The following is a 16,045-nucleotide window of genomic DNA, read 5'->3' on the forward strand; positions in this document are numbered from 1 at the left end:
AGAAGGTGTCTGTATTTTTAGTGACCCTCAAAGGGTAGGTGGTATCCAAGTAACATTAGTGCCCTTCTGATGTATTCAAATATAAAGTTCTTTTTGTTACATCTTACAGCAACTTAGCACTTAAAAAAAAACAAAACAAAACAAAAAACCAACAGTTAAGTCCCAGTACTCACCAAAATTGTTGTGGGTTTTATTTCTTGTGAGTTTTGTACTTTTGTGCTATTTTTCCATTGTAGCTGTCATGATGATAAAACAGAGGGTAAAAGTGGTTTTGTAGATGTTTAACAAGAGCCAAGGAAATCAACCACACCTTTCAGTCATTGTAGATAGGTTTTTAAACAGCAAAATGTGGTTATATAATTTTTTTTCTGCTTATGTACAAGGGCTTCAACTGATAGATGCTTTCAAAATTGTTTATGTAGTTTGTGAAAAAAATTGTGCCCAAATTGGAAAGTCCCTATTTTGGAGTTGTGTTGGGCAGAAATTTGGGCAGAAATTATTTGTTTAATTAACTTTTTAAACAGTATAATTTAAGATAACCTATGATTTCATTCTTCTGGATGAAGAAATTCCCTCTATAACAATTCAGTTAAGCACCTTCTCTGCAGCTTGTGGCCAGTGTATATCAGAAGTAGGACTTGAACTCAGCTCTTTGTGGTTTTTAGGCTAACTCTGTACATTCTTCCTCTCAGTATGATTTATAGCTTCACAAAGATAAAAATTAATCATGTGCCCAGGAATGTGAGAAATAATTCATTTGGACCCCTACTCTGTTCCAATCAGTATTTATCAATTTGATATGATTCCACAGGGGTAGTGATTCTAAGTTCTGTATATTAGACCCCAGATCTGTGAGCTACAGACTGTAAATTCATTTGCTTAATAGGAAGCTAACTAGAGGCTCGCCACCCTTGTTATTCCTTGTTTTGGTGAACAAGCCCAGCATGGTGGAGGTGACTGAATGACATGGAAAGTCCCCCAACTTATTTTTTTACCTCCGGACCATTCTCTCTTGTCCAGCATGAGCAGGTGACCATCTTATGACCAGTTAGTCAGTGGAGATGCCCCATGCTTCGCCCAACCTGAGACTCCCCCCGCCCCCTGCTCACATACCATTTCTAGTTCATGCATCATTTTTTGGCCTATGAAACAAGATCTATCAACCAATGGGATTCTGTACTTTGTATAGCCTCTTTAGAATGTTCAGGTATCAAATCTTATAATAATAAGGTCCTGGAAGAAGGGATAGCATTCAGATCATGAGGAAGATCTGAGGTCCACGTCATTAGAGGGGACCATGGACCCTTTAACAAAGGACCATTGGCTTAGAGCTCTGCCTCAGTCTCTCTTATTGTAGGTTGGACAATTTTAATCCCCACATTATTGGTACCCAAGATGGGATTTCCATGTGTGGACCTCAACCTCTTTAGGCTGGCCCCTGCAGGGGACCCAAAAAGGAAGTACACACTGGGAGAATTTTCACTGATGGCTCCCCCATGAACAACAGCCCTTAGAGGTTGGACTCCTTTTGCTATCTGTACCTAAATTCTCTGAGCCTAAGGTTATGTTTCTCTCAGCTGAAGATTGGTGAGTCTACCTTGATTTATCCTAAATTCATTTTCTTTAAGAAGGGTCTGTGAGTGGGCTAAGAGTAGACTGTTTGAATTTGTGACTAATATGTTTAAATTTATAATCTCTGCAGCATTCAAATTCTATTTATATATTATGTGGCCATAATTATAACTTTTTATATATAGGCTACTGTTTTGTTTTTTTTTCCTCCTTTTTTCTTACTTTCGTTTTGTTAAGACTGGGGAGATTCAGCAGTGGAATTGCTAGTTTCTCATTTTCAGCCAGCTAGCCATCTAGCTAATTTTAAAACTTCCTGTTGGCAGGGTTAAAATAGATTGTTTTTTTGCCTTTAAATCCTTTTATTAAAGAGCAATTAAATCATTGTCATTAGTAGAGAAATCTCTCAAACTAATTGAAGGGGAACTCATTTCAGTGACTTACATTGGGATGAGGAATCCATTTAGAGCACCCAGTGACAGTCCGTGGATAGGTAGGGTTTGGGGGAGTGATTCTCCACTCTAGCTCTGACAACCTTGAGGGAACAATAATTATGGCCTGACCTGATAGCCTTAGGGGAGAGATTCCCTGCCTCAACAGTAAGCTGTCAAGGTATGTGACCATCCTGGGAGCAATCCCATCCTCTTCTGACCTGAGAAGGAGGCTCATTTTAGTTTTACAGAGATGAAGAAAGGAAAAAGTTATTTTCACTTATATTTGCTTATGATTATTTAAGAGAGTCACTGACAATCAAAGCTAAATTTTTAGGAAGGCTTAAAGGAAAGTGGATATACATTTTGTCGAATATTCACTTTAAAAGGCCTGTTAGGCCCTAGTTGAGTGGTCTTAGGACTTTAGAGGGTAAGCCCAGAAATTAAGAATTGGAAGTTTTGGAGAATTTGCCAAAATGAATCCTTGCAAGTTTCAGCTAGCCAATTTTTAAGTCTGAAGTTTTGGGGTGTCAGTTTGTGAAATTGGTTTTAATTTTAGTGTAGAATAAAGGTATACTTTCTAAAACTGCACTTAAAGTTGGGATAAGTTTATTATAGGAAGAAATTTTTACTATTGGAAGGCAGAATGAGCAAATTTTAGAACATCTTCAGAAAAGAATAAAAGTGGGCAGAATTGGGGTTCATTTACCCTTGTGTTGTTTATTGCTTTTAAACAACCAGTCTGAGGGAACCAAGCAAGTCCTAATTGGGACTACTGATTGAAGGTGAATCCCAAAGTGCTCCCAGAAAAAGGGAACTTGTTTTGAAATCAGAAAGCAACTGAAGGTAAAGTAAAATTTAATGATACTGCTATAGCTTAAATCAATTGTTTAGGTAAATTAAAACACAGTATGACTTGTTTTGAAATCAATTGGTTAGTGAAAATAAGTTAAAATTGTACAAATGAGGCTATAGTAAATTAGGGAAAGAATTATTGAAGAGAGACTTAAATAAAAACATTAAAATAGATATAGGAATAAATTAAGCACATGCATACCTAATATAAGGTGCTCACATTACAAAAGATCAAATTAAAATGACTGTATGGCTTGTAAAAATATAAAATACTGAAATTTTGAGAGGAAAAAGCAGAACTTGCAAATTATTTACTGATATTTGTGACATTCCTATGCCATAGTTGGGCATTGGCCAGTCCCCCTGGGCACTGTCAGAATAGCTGGGTAAATACTTTTACAGCTTAAAAGAGGTTAACTTTGAGGAGACACATGCTTTCTTCTCCAAAGCCGTCCTGCTTACTGAAACCTGTGATGCCTTACAATGAGGAACTTGTACTGAGTGAGTTGTTTTTGAGTCTATTTACCTATCACTTAACAAAAAACTGTGTGATTGTAACATTCTAATTGCCCAAAAGCTCTTAAAGAAGTTGGTATGAAATGTGCATTTGTAATCACTAAAGAACAAAAGGGGGTTTACTAGAGAAATTAAGCAAGTAGAAGAAAGAGTAGTGTTGTATAAGGAAATAAGAAAAGTTAAGAGTGAGTAGATGGCTAAAGAAAGTTGGAGTCTGTTTATACTGACAGTGTAAATTCAGGGTTTGAAAGTAAAGGGTTTTGGAGTTTTGAAAAGGAGATTTCAAAGAGGGTCTTAATCCCACAGAAATAGAAAAGATTTAGGAATATTTTTTAAAGCACTGACCCTTTGACAGATGCTACAAGTCCTTTCCCCAGTCAGTATAACATTACAAAACAAGTATAAATTTAGCAAACAAATATTAACGATTGACAGGGAAGGATTGTTTCCTTGCTCTGGTTTCAATAGTTATGCTAAAGGATTATTAACTTAGAAAATTTAAAGGAATTGATTTGGGTCTTTGGGTAATTTGAAGAAATAAAAAATAGTCATGGGAAGTTGGGAGTGTCACTGAATTTTTTTGAATATAAACTAAAATAAGCTAACTAAAAATAATGGAACCTTGTGCAAAATGAAGTTTGGTTATTGCCACTAGTCATTAGAAATCAAAATTGATTGGGTTGAACATATTGTAATGGTAGTAAATTAGAGAATCTAATCAGTCCATGTATGTACAAAGGGGATAATAAATATTTACACCTATCTCCCAGGGTTGTTGGGAGAAATACATAGTTGTGAAGTGCGTAACACAGTGCCTGTCTTGTGTAAAGGATGAGCACTGTACTATTCAGACCTTTTAGGAATGGAATTGAAAAAAATGCCATGCTATTTATAGATACTTAATTGACATAGAATGTTAACAAAATTGAGAAATTATACACCAAACATTTTAAAGTAGTACTAAAAACTGTCTTAAGCAACTTTCAAGACATTGAAAAAGCCTGGCACATGCTAAACACTACATAAACTGCCATGATTAGCATGAAAATGTCAGGGGTAATACGCTAAATAACTTTCTATGACTTGATAAATTTGAAAGGTATTTAACTAAATTATTATCACATGATTGGTGATGTTTTCAACATAAAAAGGCTAAGAGAAGCTGTTAAAGCAAGTTTCTTCCTCTTTTCAATCTGAATACTGTTACATTATAAATATATCTGTTACATGATTATTAGAGTATATTTTATCTATAAAAACCTAGAAAATAATAATAATAATGATAGTAAATGACTTACTGTTGGGAGAAAAATGTGGTAAAATCCTCTTAGGAGATCTTTGTCTGAGGTTCATTGGGATGAGCGCTATTGACAGAGTATTGTGCAAGTCTACAGCACTGCCATTTGAGGAACTATGGCTTCTTCCACCCAAAGTGGGGAAATGAAACTTTTGGATAGTAAGCGGGTGTCATTTGGGATCATTTGGAAACTCATATAATTGTATCTTTTAATGCTGTTATTTTGAACCAAGTATATATGAACTTGTGGTGAAGAACAACAACTAGCAAGAGGATGCAAACCAGGCCTTTAGGGTCTCAGTGGACGGAGGAAGGTAAGCCACTCCTCCCCAGAACTTCTATCACCAGGCATATATTTTTAGTTCGTAAAGGGGAGGTCATTGTGACACACAAGAGATAACAGATTCAGTCAAGCAAGAGTAGGTTACTCCAGACACCAAACTAGTGGCAACTTATATGACTGCTACTTGTCCAACTTGTGTAGCTTTTAATAAGCTTGAGTTTCAAGTCACATTCGCTGGTGGCCATCTGCTAGTTTGCACTTCATTTTGAGCACTTACAGAAGGTTATTATTGTGCCCAAGTCAGTCCTTGCCCAAGGGTGAACTATTCCCTGGTTCTAAAGTCACAGCTCCCTCTGATACCATAGTCTTCACCAAGGAAATTGTGCCCAGATATGACCCCCTTGCCTACATGGACTCTACTGGGGGAATCTCATCCCGTTGTATTCTAGAATTGGTCTGATGTTCACCCTTTCACTTTATCTGCAGACCAAGGGGGAGACATGATCGTTGGGACTAGATGAAATTTGTAAATGATAGTGGTGACTAGAGGAAATTTGTGATTAGTTTAAAAATTTCAGATGAAATTTTGAGGCTAATACATAAAAAAACACAACAATAATTATTTAGCACTAAGCTGTAATTAGTGGAATTTTGCTGTTTGAGAAAGAGTCTCTTGGGACTTTAATTTGCTGCTATTCTAAGTCTTGAGTCCAGGCATAAGCGTCTGATGTCACATAAGGCTGCTGGTTCATCATTCAAGGGAAATGCCATATGTCCCTGCAGTCTGAGGACTGTCACACGTGGATGTCTGTCCCTGGGAAAGTTGAGAGAATGACCTTGTAAAGGTGAAGGTAGGATTCTCTTGACCTATCCTCGTCTTGGTAAATAAGACGTTTTCCCATTTGGTTAATTCTGAGCCTGGCTGTGACATCCTGTCATATAATTGGCTGCCTATGACTCATATCTGAAATTAAACAGAACTAATGTTGCTATGTCCCTGCCTTTCTCCTCACATAGCAAATTCCATTGATAAGGGCAAGTATAAAAAAAGTAAGAAGATGAACCATATTGGTATTTTAAATTAAATTATACATGCGTGTATGGTGAAGAATCATTTTGAATTATCATTTGAATCACAAATAATAAAGACCATGAAGGCTTACAATTGGTGGGTTATTTAGTTTATAATCATTCTATGACATTCTTTTATTATGATAATATGACTAGTGGAAGATGTTAGTGAAAAATGTGACACAATTTTCAAAATAGGATTAAGAATTTTAAATGTAAAAATTGTTTGAAAGATCTGTCTAATAATATTAAGAGAGACAAAGACTCATTTTCCAATTCAGACCTTCATGATGCAACAATTAAAATGCTCTGAAGTTTTAGGTGAATTGTGTATTTTTAATATAACGATTCTTCTTATAGTTATATTTTATATTGAGTTTGTGTTAAATCTTAGCACCTGAGACACAGATCTGGAAGGAATAAGTCCATTCAAAGCTGACCTAAAAAGGTAGTTTATTCTAGAAATATGAAATTATGGACTTTGAACTTCTTTCATCTACATCAAGGATGTGTGATTCTTAATAACTGAATCCATTTAAAGCTGTGAAGCTATGATTATTGGAACTTGCTGTTAGACCTCATGGGACTGTAATTGATAATCTTCTGAGTCTGATTCCAGGTATGATCATCAAGGAATCCTATTAGACCAGTAACCCTGTCAGGCTGATATCCATGAATTATGGGTGGAGTTCATGGGTGGAGTTCATGGGGAAGGCGGGAGAACAACTCTTGGCATGGGCTGAGGTAGGCTTCTCCTGAGTTGGTTTACCAGATATGAAATTTCCTCTTAAACCTTTTAAGCCTGGCTTAATATAGTTGGCCATCTGCATGACTCTAGCCTGGAATTGACATGAAGTTAGGGAAGCATTTCCCCCCTTCTGTACAATGTCTCTATATTTTTTTTCTCTATGTCAAATTTTTATAATCATGGCAGGTTATTAGTATAAATACAATATTAAGTCTTTATTTCATGGGCTAATACCGGAGCACATCTGAGCTTTTATAATAAGATACAGGTATAAGATTTGAGCTATTTAGCCTAAAATTTTAGTCCTTCCTGAAATTAATGTAAGGATAATTGGATATTGATGAAACAATTTATGGGACTAAACTCTTTTTCTACTAATTACGAAGACTAAAACAGAAATAGCTTTAATTTTGGTTTAAAAAAAAAAAAGAAAGAATGACAGAATATTTTGTGTTACTTAAATGGGAAAAGCCAATTTTATTTGGGTTTATTATTACTATCTGAGTGTTTGAGCATGTCTTGAAAGGAAAACATGTTTTTATTATAAATAACTTATTTGATCTGCACTGTCTTGAAATTGACTATTCAAGGGGCAGCTAGGTGGCACAGTGGATAGAACACCGGCCCTGGATTCAGGAGGACCTGAGTTCAAATCCGACCTCAGACACATAACACTTACTAGCTGTATGACCCTGGGCAAGTCACTTAACCCCCATTGCCAAAAAAAAAAAAAAAAAAGAAAAGGAAAAAATGACTATTCATTGTATTTATACATTCCATCTCAGAAATTTTTTTTGACAATTGCAGTTATTTTGGCAACTTTTAAATGAATTCAGTTGTGCATCGGGGGTCATCCTTGTTAAAAAAAATATGCATATTCCATTTATAATTCCCTAGCAAAATCTCTTTTTCCCAGGGGAGGGATGAACAGCTAAAAGAGAATAGCTAGAAAGCAAAACAGCTAAAGTGGAAGTTTTCAGTTGGGTTTTAATAAATAGCTGTAACAAGATTAGGTAATTATATAATTGTATAAAATTTGAGTTCACAGATTTTTAAATTTTTCAGTTCTTATTTGAATTTGTCAGCCTAAAAATGCAAATTCTCTAGTCTGGTGATGTTCACCTTAGTGTTATTAAGGGTTGGGCTAGCTCTCACTACCTGACCAGGTTATTGTAGTAGCAAACTAGAACTGTATTAAGTTCTATTCTGTCAGAGATTTTTAAAAGAGAAGGAGATCTCTGCAAATGACCTGAACTGGAGAAGCAAATCTACTAGCAGCTGCTCTGAAGCTCTATTCATTCCAGTATTTCTAAAGAGGAGAGTTCCCCAGGAAACTACAGGACTACATCAGAGGATGTTTTAGAGACTGGACAACTGTATGAGATAGGACAAGGGAAGTTGTTCCACAACAGTTGATTTTTCTTTGTGCTATAGGCTATCTTTATGGAACTCTGTGGTGTGATAGTTACAGAACCTTTTTAAAGATTTCTTCAAAGAAGCCATCTAGCCCCACATGCCAGTTCAATAATAATTGTCCTATAACTGTTGCTACTTGCCTCAGTCGTGCTGCATGTCCCCTTAAAAAGTAGGACTTTAAGGGCATGCACCTTGGAGCCCATAGGTTGTATCATCTGTAGAATGTCATGAAATTTTAATGAGAGGCCTTGACTCTAACCTTTTACCATCAACATCCTCTCCCACACCTCCTTGTGTTCCAGTAAGCTTTACATTTTCATCATTGTCATCCTCCCTACAGATGATTCCTAAACTATCTGTTCTGAACCTGTAGTGATTGGAACTTTGAATCCTCCTTTTCAATTTCCTACTTCCTCTTTTCCTCCACCACCAACAATGACTGATAATTCCTTTGTTCATGGACCTCGACCTATTCCTTATTTTCCTCCATTCCCTGTGTTACAGCCATTTAGATCTGTTTGTATTGTTTGCAGGGATGTTGCCTCTCGTCACCATAACGAGGTGGCTGTTTGTCAAAATTGCTTGAATCATTTTCATAAATTCAAAAGATTCCCAGAACCCATGTGTAGGGCAAACAATGCTTGTGCTGCTGCTCTTGAACAAATGCCCTAGGGTCCCCCGATTTATGTATGTTGTCGAGCCTGTTTCACTAGGAGGTACCTATCCCTTGTAGCTCTTGATCAGTGAGAGAGTCACCTCAGACATTTATTGTATATTTAGCATATTGTGAGTTAATGTTCAAACACATGGAATATTATCAGTATGTTATGAATTGTACTTATTTCACTCTTCCCTAATGTCACCTTTGCATCTCAGTAAGGGGACTGTCCCTTTCTGGTTTGTGTTTTCCATGGAAGATTGCCTTCCATGCATTTAGATTGTAATGATCCAAAGAAAGACTGGGGTCAAAGGCAGGGAATGTGAGAAATAATTCATTTGGACTCCTACTCTATTCCAATCAGTATTAATCAATTTGATATGATTCCATAGGGGTAATGATTATAAGTTCTGTGTATTAGGCCCCAGATCTGTGAGCTGCAGATTGTAAGTTCACTTGTTTAATCATAGGAAGCTAACTAGAGGCCCTCTACCCTTGTTTTTCCTTGTTTTGGTGACCCAGCCCAGCATGGTGTAGAAATGACTCAATGACATGGTAAGTCCCCCAACTTTCTTTTTTACTTATCAACTTGATCATCAAATTTTTTGATCTGACTGGCATGGAAGGAAGTAGCCTCCATAAAAAATCCATGAGGGCAGGGCCTATTTTCATTTTTGTACCTTCAGAACCTAGTCTAGCCTCTGGCACAAACTTATTTATATATTGTTGCCCCTGTTAGAATGTATACTTCTTGAGAGTAGAGATTTTCTTCTCCTTTCTTTGTATCCCTACTGCATACTTAACGTAGTGAAAGTTTAATAGTACTTGTTTACTGACTGACTGATCCTCCCTGGGGTCAAAATGAGGTATTTGTTTGGTTTGGCCATGCCCTGCTCCCACTTTTATTGTAGTCAAAAATTGATTGAGACTTACTAGGTGCAGGTCAGCAGGGCAACAAAGATGGAAAAACTGTGTTGTCCTTACCTGCAAGAACCTTTAAGTCTAAGAGGGGATGAAACACATACACAAATAATAGTAATATGAGATAGAATTTGGTAAGGGCAAAAGTGAGGTCTAGACAAAGAGTTTTAAGAAATTCAGTGAGTCATAGAGAAAATTTTCATGGCAGGTGGCGAGGGCTTGTATCAGGGAAGTTTCCATGAAGGATGGTACCTGAACAGGACCTTTCTCTTCCTTCAAGGCAGTCATGTGGATAGAGTTTAGTTCACCTCTCACTTGGACCAGTGCAATAACTTCCTAATTGATCTCCCTGCCTTTAGTGTCCTACCTGTAGTCCATCATCTACTCAGTTGCCAAAGTGATTTTCTGAAAGGGCGGCTTTGATCATCTCATTCCACCACTCATTAAACACCAATGGCTTCCTATTGCCTCCAGGGTCAAATACAATATAATTTCCCTTCCCATACTCTATAATCCAGCCAAAATGGCTTTGCTATTCCTCATATATTGACATTCTATCTCCCATCTATGTGTCATTACATTGGTTGCTTTTCCCTCCCCTCCACCCCTTCCCATTATCTGGAATATACTGCCTCCATATCTCAGCCTCTTAGAATTTCCTGTTTCTTTAAAAATTGAGCTCAAGTATCACTACAGTCTTTCCTGATCCTCTCAGCTACTTAACGCCATTCCCCATGTTTAACTTTATGTCTAATTTTTATATATATAGTTATAAGTGTTAGAGACAGCTTGAATATACTCTCAAGAGCCCATTGTTAAATCTGTTTTGTTAATTATCTATATTTAAAAATGTGATGGAGAAAATGTTAATAATGCAGATTAAACTTAAAACCATATCATGCTTATATTTCCCTCCCTAGTGAGCCAGTTGCTAAACATTTACCAGAACACTTCAGGCTACATAAGTAAATATTGTCTCCTCCAAAATACTGTAAGCTCATCCAATAGAATATTCTCAAGGGCAGGAACATTTTGTCTTTGCTTCCCAATTCCTGGCACTTAGTGGGCCCTTAATTATACATACATATATGTGCATACACACACACACACACACTCAACACACACACACACACACACACACACACACACTGATTGATTGATTTGTGGGACGGTCGGAGAAAGCAGGAAAAGATAGGGAACAACTCATCCAGTAATTTGGCTGGTGCATAGAATGCATAGTGAGAAGCAAGGCTAGATTGGGTACATTAGAAACTGACTGCTGGGGCCTTTTGAATGCCAGGGTAATTAATTTGTTTTTTATCCAGTAATCAGTGTGGAAACCTCTAACATTTGAGCAAGGAAGTGATCTTATTGGTTCTAACTTCTCAGAATTAGAAGGGATTTACTAGGTGATCTAGCCCAAGCCTTACCTGACTAAACATCCCTTCTACATTGTTATTGGCACAAAGTCAATTGAAATTTTGCTTGAAAACCTCCAGGATAGAATCTGTTACATTCTGAGATACACAGTGCATTCTACTTTTGGATGCTCTGATTGCTGGGAAATCTTACCTTATATTGAACCTAATGGATTTGGAGCAGAGAAAAACATTAGAGGTCATCTAATCCAACCCTTTCACTTTAAAGATGAGGAAATTGGGACCAAGAAAGCTGAAGGGATTTGCTCAGGGTCACATAGGCACTAAGTGTCTTAGCCAATTCTGACTACAGAGCCAACTCTTTCTGTCGTCTTCATTCTGCTTTCTGGTGCCAAGAAAACTAGTAGGTCTAATCCCTGTTCATGTGAAAGCGCTACTTGAGGACTGCTATGTCCTGTCTCTCTGTATTTTCTATGCTAAACTTTCCAGGTTCTTCCATCCATGCTTGTACAGCATACATAGTCTCTAGTCTTTCTGGTATGCTGATCACCTTCTTCTGGTTGTCAGTTTAACTTTTTAAATAGAAATCTTGCTATTTCTCTCTTAACCACTTAACCTCTCCTACGTGACTCCTTCTCTCTACTTATATAGCTCCCACCTTAGTTCAGACCGTCATCACCTCTCTTAGATTCCTGCCATAGTCTTCTAATTGGTCTCACTGCCTTAATTGTCTTAACACTCTAGTCCCTCTTACACAGTCACCAACGTAAATTTCTTAAGCATAGATCCGACCAGGTGTCTCCCATAGTCATTAAACTTCAGTGGTTTCCTGAGCTTTCGAAGCCCTAAATGACCTGGCCACATCCCATCTTTCCAGACACTATATTCCCCCATACTTTCTGATCCAGCCAAACTGGCTCTCTCTGTTTCTGCCATACGACCTTCCATGTCCTATCTGTTTTTATACTGGCTGTCACCCAGACCTGAAATGCTCTCCTTCCTTCATTGTACCTCATCTTCCTTTAAGATGGAGCTAAAGTATCATCTTCCATCTACATGAAGCCTTTCTTCATGTCCTCAATTTCTAGTGTCCTTCTACCCAAACCATCTTGTATTTAGCTGTTTCATATACTTTTGTATTTATTCCCTTTATATTTATGCTGTGTAACTTGTCTCTCCTCTATTTGATCATAAGCTCATTGTGAGTAGGGATCATTTCATTCTTTGTACTTGTTTTTCCACTGTCAAGCCCTGATGTGAGGGATTGTCTGATGTTGGCTATGTGCCACGTGGGGGTTGTGGCAAGATGGGGCAGGGACAAGATATTAGGAAGTAACCAGAGCTTAAGCTCCCGAGGCAGGGGGCTGTGCCATGTGGAGTTGTGGTGAACTGGAGTAGGAACTGGGTATGGAGAAATAACTGGAGCTCACGCTCCCGAGGCAGGGGGCTGTGCCATATGGAGTTGTGGTGAACTGGGGTAGGAAGAGGATACAAGGAAGTAGCCGGAGCATGTGCTCCTGAGGCAGGGGGCTGTGCCACGTGGGAGTGGGACGGCAGAGAACGATCTCCCTTTGTCACGTCCTCTCCCTTTGTGCAGCGCTAACCCCAGACGCCTCCTTCAGGTATCTAGGCTTAGCTTCCTTTGTCACGTCCTCTCCCTTGGTGCAGCGCTAACCCCAGACGCCTCCTTCCGGTTTCTGGGCCTAGCTTCCTTTGTCACGTCCTCTCCCTTGGTGCAGTGCTAACCCCAGACATCCCCTTCCGGTATCTGATCCTACAACCAATCACTAGTAGGCGGGCTGAGGAGGAGGGGCTAGGAAGGTATATAAGGGGTGGTAGGGATCGGAGCTCGCTCTCTCTTGCTCCTACTCCTGCTTTCCTGTTTCCGGTGTCCTCTGCCTCACTCCCTGATTCTTCCTCACCACTGATTTCCGCTTCGACCATCTTAACGGTGCGCCTAGCCTGGGTAGTTCTGTAACATTCCTTCCCCTTCGGCCTTTCTGTTTGAGCTGCAATCTCAACTTGCAAGGGATTGCGACTCGCACCTCTTAGAGTGCTGCGAATCACTTGGTAAATCAGATGGTGTCTTTCCAGGATGGTCCCCGGATCTGTTCCCTTGTAAGAGGCCATCTGATTACCAACTGTTTCCCATCTAGTTAGGTCAAGGCCGTTGTACTGTACCCAGGGGCAGCATTGCTGGATTGTATCTACGAACGCCCTCGCAGTTTTCAGATCTATCTCTACCCCTGCCTTTTTCACTATTTTATATACTTCTTTCCCTAGCACCTCCCGATCTGGGACCTTAACAAACGTCTGTCCCATCTTCCTTCCCTCACCCTGTAGGCTATGGGGTCTCGTCTCCCTTCCCGCGACCAGGCCAACTGATCAGCAGGGCCCCTAGTCTATTTTCCTACACCCCACGTTGGGCGCACTTGTGCCGGTCAGGCCGTGCACTCTCCTTCTAACAGGAGCAGGCTGCCAGGGTCATGCTCACCAGTCCTCGGAGCGCACCCGGATAAACACAGAGACGAGCCGATCAGGAGGTGCAAGCACTCGAACTTTATTCAGAGACCATCACAGCAAGGCCAAGCAGGAAAGCAGGAGCAGGAGCAAGAGAGAGTGAGCTCCGATCCCTACCACCCCTTACATACCTTCCTAGCCCCTCCTCCTCAGCCCGCCTACTAGTGATTGGTTGTAGGATCAGATACCAGAAGGGGATGTCTGGGGTTAGCACTGCACCAAGGGAGAGGACGTGACAAAGGAAGCTAGGCCCAGATACCGGAAGGAGGTGTCTGGGGTTAGCGCTGCACCAAGGGAGAGGACGTGACAAAGGAAGCTAGGCCTAGATACCTGAAGGAGGCATCTGGGGTTAGCGCTGCACAAAGCGAGAGGACGTGACAAAGGAAGCTAGGCCCAGATACCGGAAGGAGACATCTGGGGTTAGCGCTGCACCTAGGGAGAGGACTAGACAAAGGGAGCTCGTTCTCTGCCGTCCCACTCCCACATGGCACAGCCCCCTGCCTCAGGAGCGTAAGCTTTGGTTACTTCCTAATATCTTGTCCCTGCCCCATCTTGCCATAACCCCCACGTGGCACGTAGCCAACAAAAGACAATCCCTCACACCCTGACATGGAGTAAGTGCTTAATAACTCTTGTTGATTGATTTTTAAAATGTGGTATGAAGCACAAAGACAGTACTCCAGATGTCTAATGCTGGGCTGACCCAGAGTTTGATGCGACTGCTCCAGACACTCTTAATGGGGTCTAAGAGCTGCATTAGGGCTGCCAAATCCTACTATGACTTATATTGAGTTTTTAGTTCATGGAAACTTTGTATTTGAAAGATATGGGTATTAGATTATTTTGGCAATTGTGTCATTCTGAAATGGAGAGGGGATAAAATTAGAGGCAGTAGGAGGTGCAGAAGAAGTAATGTGGGCTTGAACAGAAGTGAACATGTTCTAGAGGTTTAATGCATAGATCTTAGCAACTAATTGAATATGGGGGCCGAATGGACTAAGTCAAAGGTCATAACATCATAACTGGAAGAAATCTCAGGGGCTATCTACTACAATCCTCTCATTTTAAAAATGAGAAAACTGGGGTCCGTAAAGGCCAAGTAACTTTTCAAAGGTTACATAGTATCAGAGGCAGAATTTGAACCAAGTTCCTCAGAATCCAGAACCAGTGGTCTTTGCACTGTACTATGGTTGCCACTGCAATAACATGTAAGATTTTAAGCTCATTGTTGTTAGGGAAAGAAAGTAGTGCTGTCATTAGAAATAGGGAAGGGAGGGGGAGGGAAATGTATAGGGTAGACGATGATGAATTTTAACTTTAATTATGACATATAATTTATTTTATTACAAAATGGCCCCTTTATGCCATGGAGAGTATAATTTTCTTGCACTAGAAATAAGTGTATTTTAAGGGCAGCTAGGTGGTGCAATGCTTAGAGTACTAGCCCTGGATATAGGAAGACCTGAATTCTAATCTGGACTGGGTCACTTACTAGCTGTGTCGCCACGGGCTAGTCACTTAACTCCAATTGCCCTCCCCCCATGTATTTTTGAAAAGCATTCCTTCCCATCAATTCGGAGAATGGCTGAATGTAATATAAAGCTTTTGTCCCATAAAAAATGATGAGCAATTGGATTTCAGAAAAACCTGGGAAGACTTACATGAATTGATACTGAGTGAAGTGAGCAGAACCAAGAGAACATTATACACAGTAACAGTAACACTGTCTGATGATTGACTATAATTGATTTAGCTCTTCTTAGCAATACAATGATGCAAGATAATCCCAAAAGACGAGAGATGGAAAATGCTATCTACATCCAGAGAAAGAACTAGGGAGTCTGAATGCAGATTGAAGCATATTATTTTCACCTTTTTTTGGTGGCTTTTCCCTTTTGTTTTGTTTCCTCTTTTACAACATGACTAATGTGGAATTATGTTTCCATGATTGCACATGTATAACCTATAACAGATTGCTTGCTGTCTTGGGGAGGGGGGAGGAGAAGAGGGAGGGAGAAAAATTTGGAACTCAAAATCTTCTAAAAATGAATGTTGAAAACTATTTTTACATGCAATTGGAAAAAAATAAAATACTGTTTACAAAAAAAAAAAGCATTTCTTGTCTTCAGGTATGAAGACAACCTATACCCCCTTAGTGTTGTACGTCCTCTTGGATGGCCCCTAAATTAGTGTGAGTGGAGCCCTTTCCTATTTCTCCCTCCAGAGGAGACTTTCTCTCTAGTGGCTGCTCTAAGCTAACCTCTTGGGTGAGGGGTTTTCTTAAGCCTATTCAGGAAGGACAAAGGGACTTGTGAGGTAATTGCACTGACTTGAGGAAAACAATTCTTCCTCCTTACAAACAATTCCACAATTTCAACTGC

The 16,045-nt window shown here is 39.4% G+C and overlaps 1 protein-coding gene across 10 annotated transcripts in view; it reads left to right on the top strand.

Annotated features, from left to right (window-relative positions):
- The window catches only part of PITPNC1 (phosphatidylinositol transfer protein cytoplasmic 1), a 358,377-nt gene that overhangs the window by 30,011 nt on the left and 312,321 nt on the right, over positions 1-16,045 (top strand). The window contains exon 1 of one of the 10 annotated variants that reach the window (XM_027872639.1): positions 3,284-3,356. The exons of 6 other annotated variants lie outside the window; for them this stretch is intronic. The gene's annotated coding sequence lies outside the window, so the exon portion shown is untranslated. Of the gene's footprint in view, positions 1-3,283; positions 3,357-4,932; positions 4,983-16,045 lie in introns of those variants that run through there. 3 more of the 10 variants (XM_027872644.1, XM_027872647.1, XM_027872640.1) reach the window with 3 other exon arrangements.

Source organism: Vombatus ursinus, unplaced genomic scaffold (assembly GCF_900497805.2).
Source record: "Vombatus ursinus unplaced genomic scaffold, bare-nosed wombat genome assembly UNPS02014801.1, whole genome shotgun sequence".
NCBI classification, from domain to species: Eukaryota; Metazoa; Chordata; class Mammalia; order Diprotodontia; family Vombatidae; genus Vombatus; species Vombatus ursinus.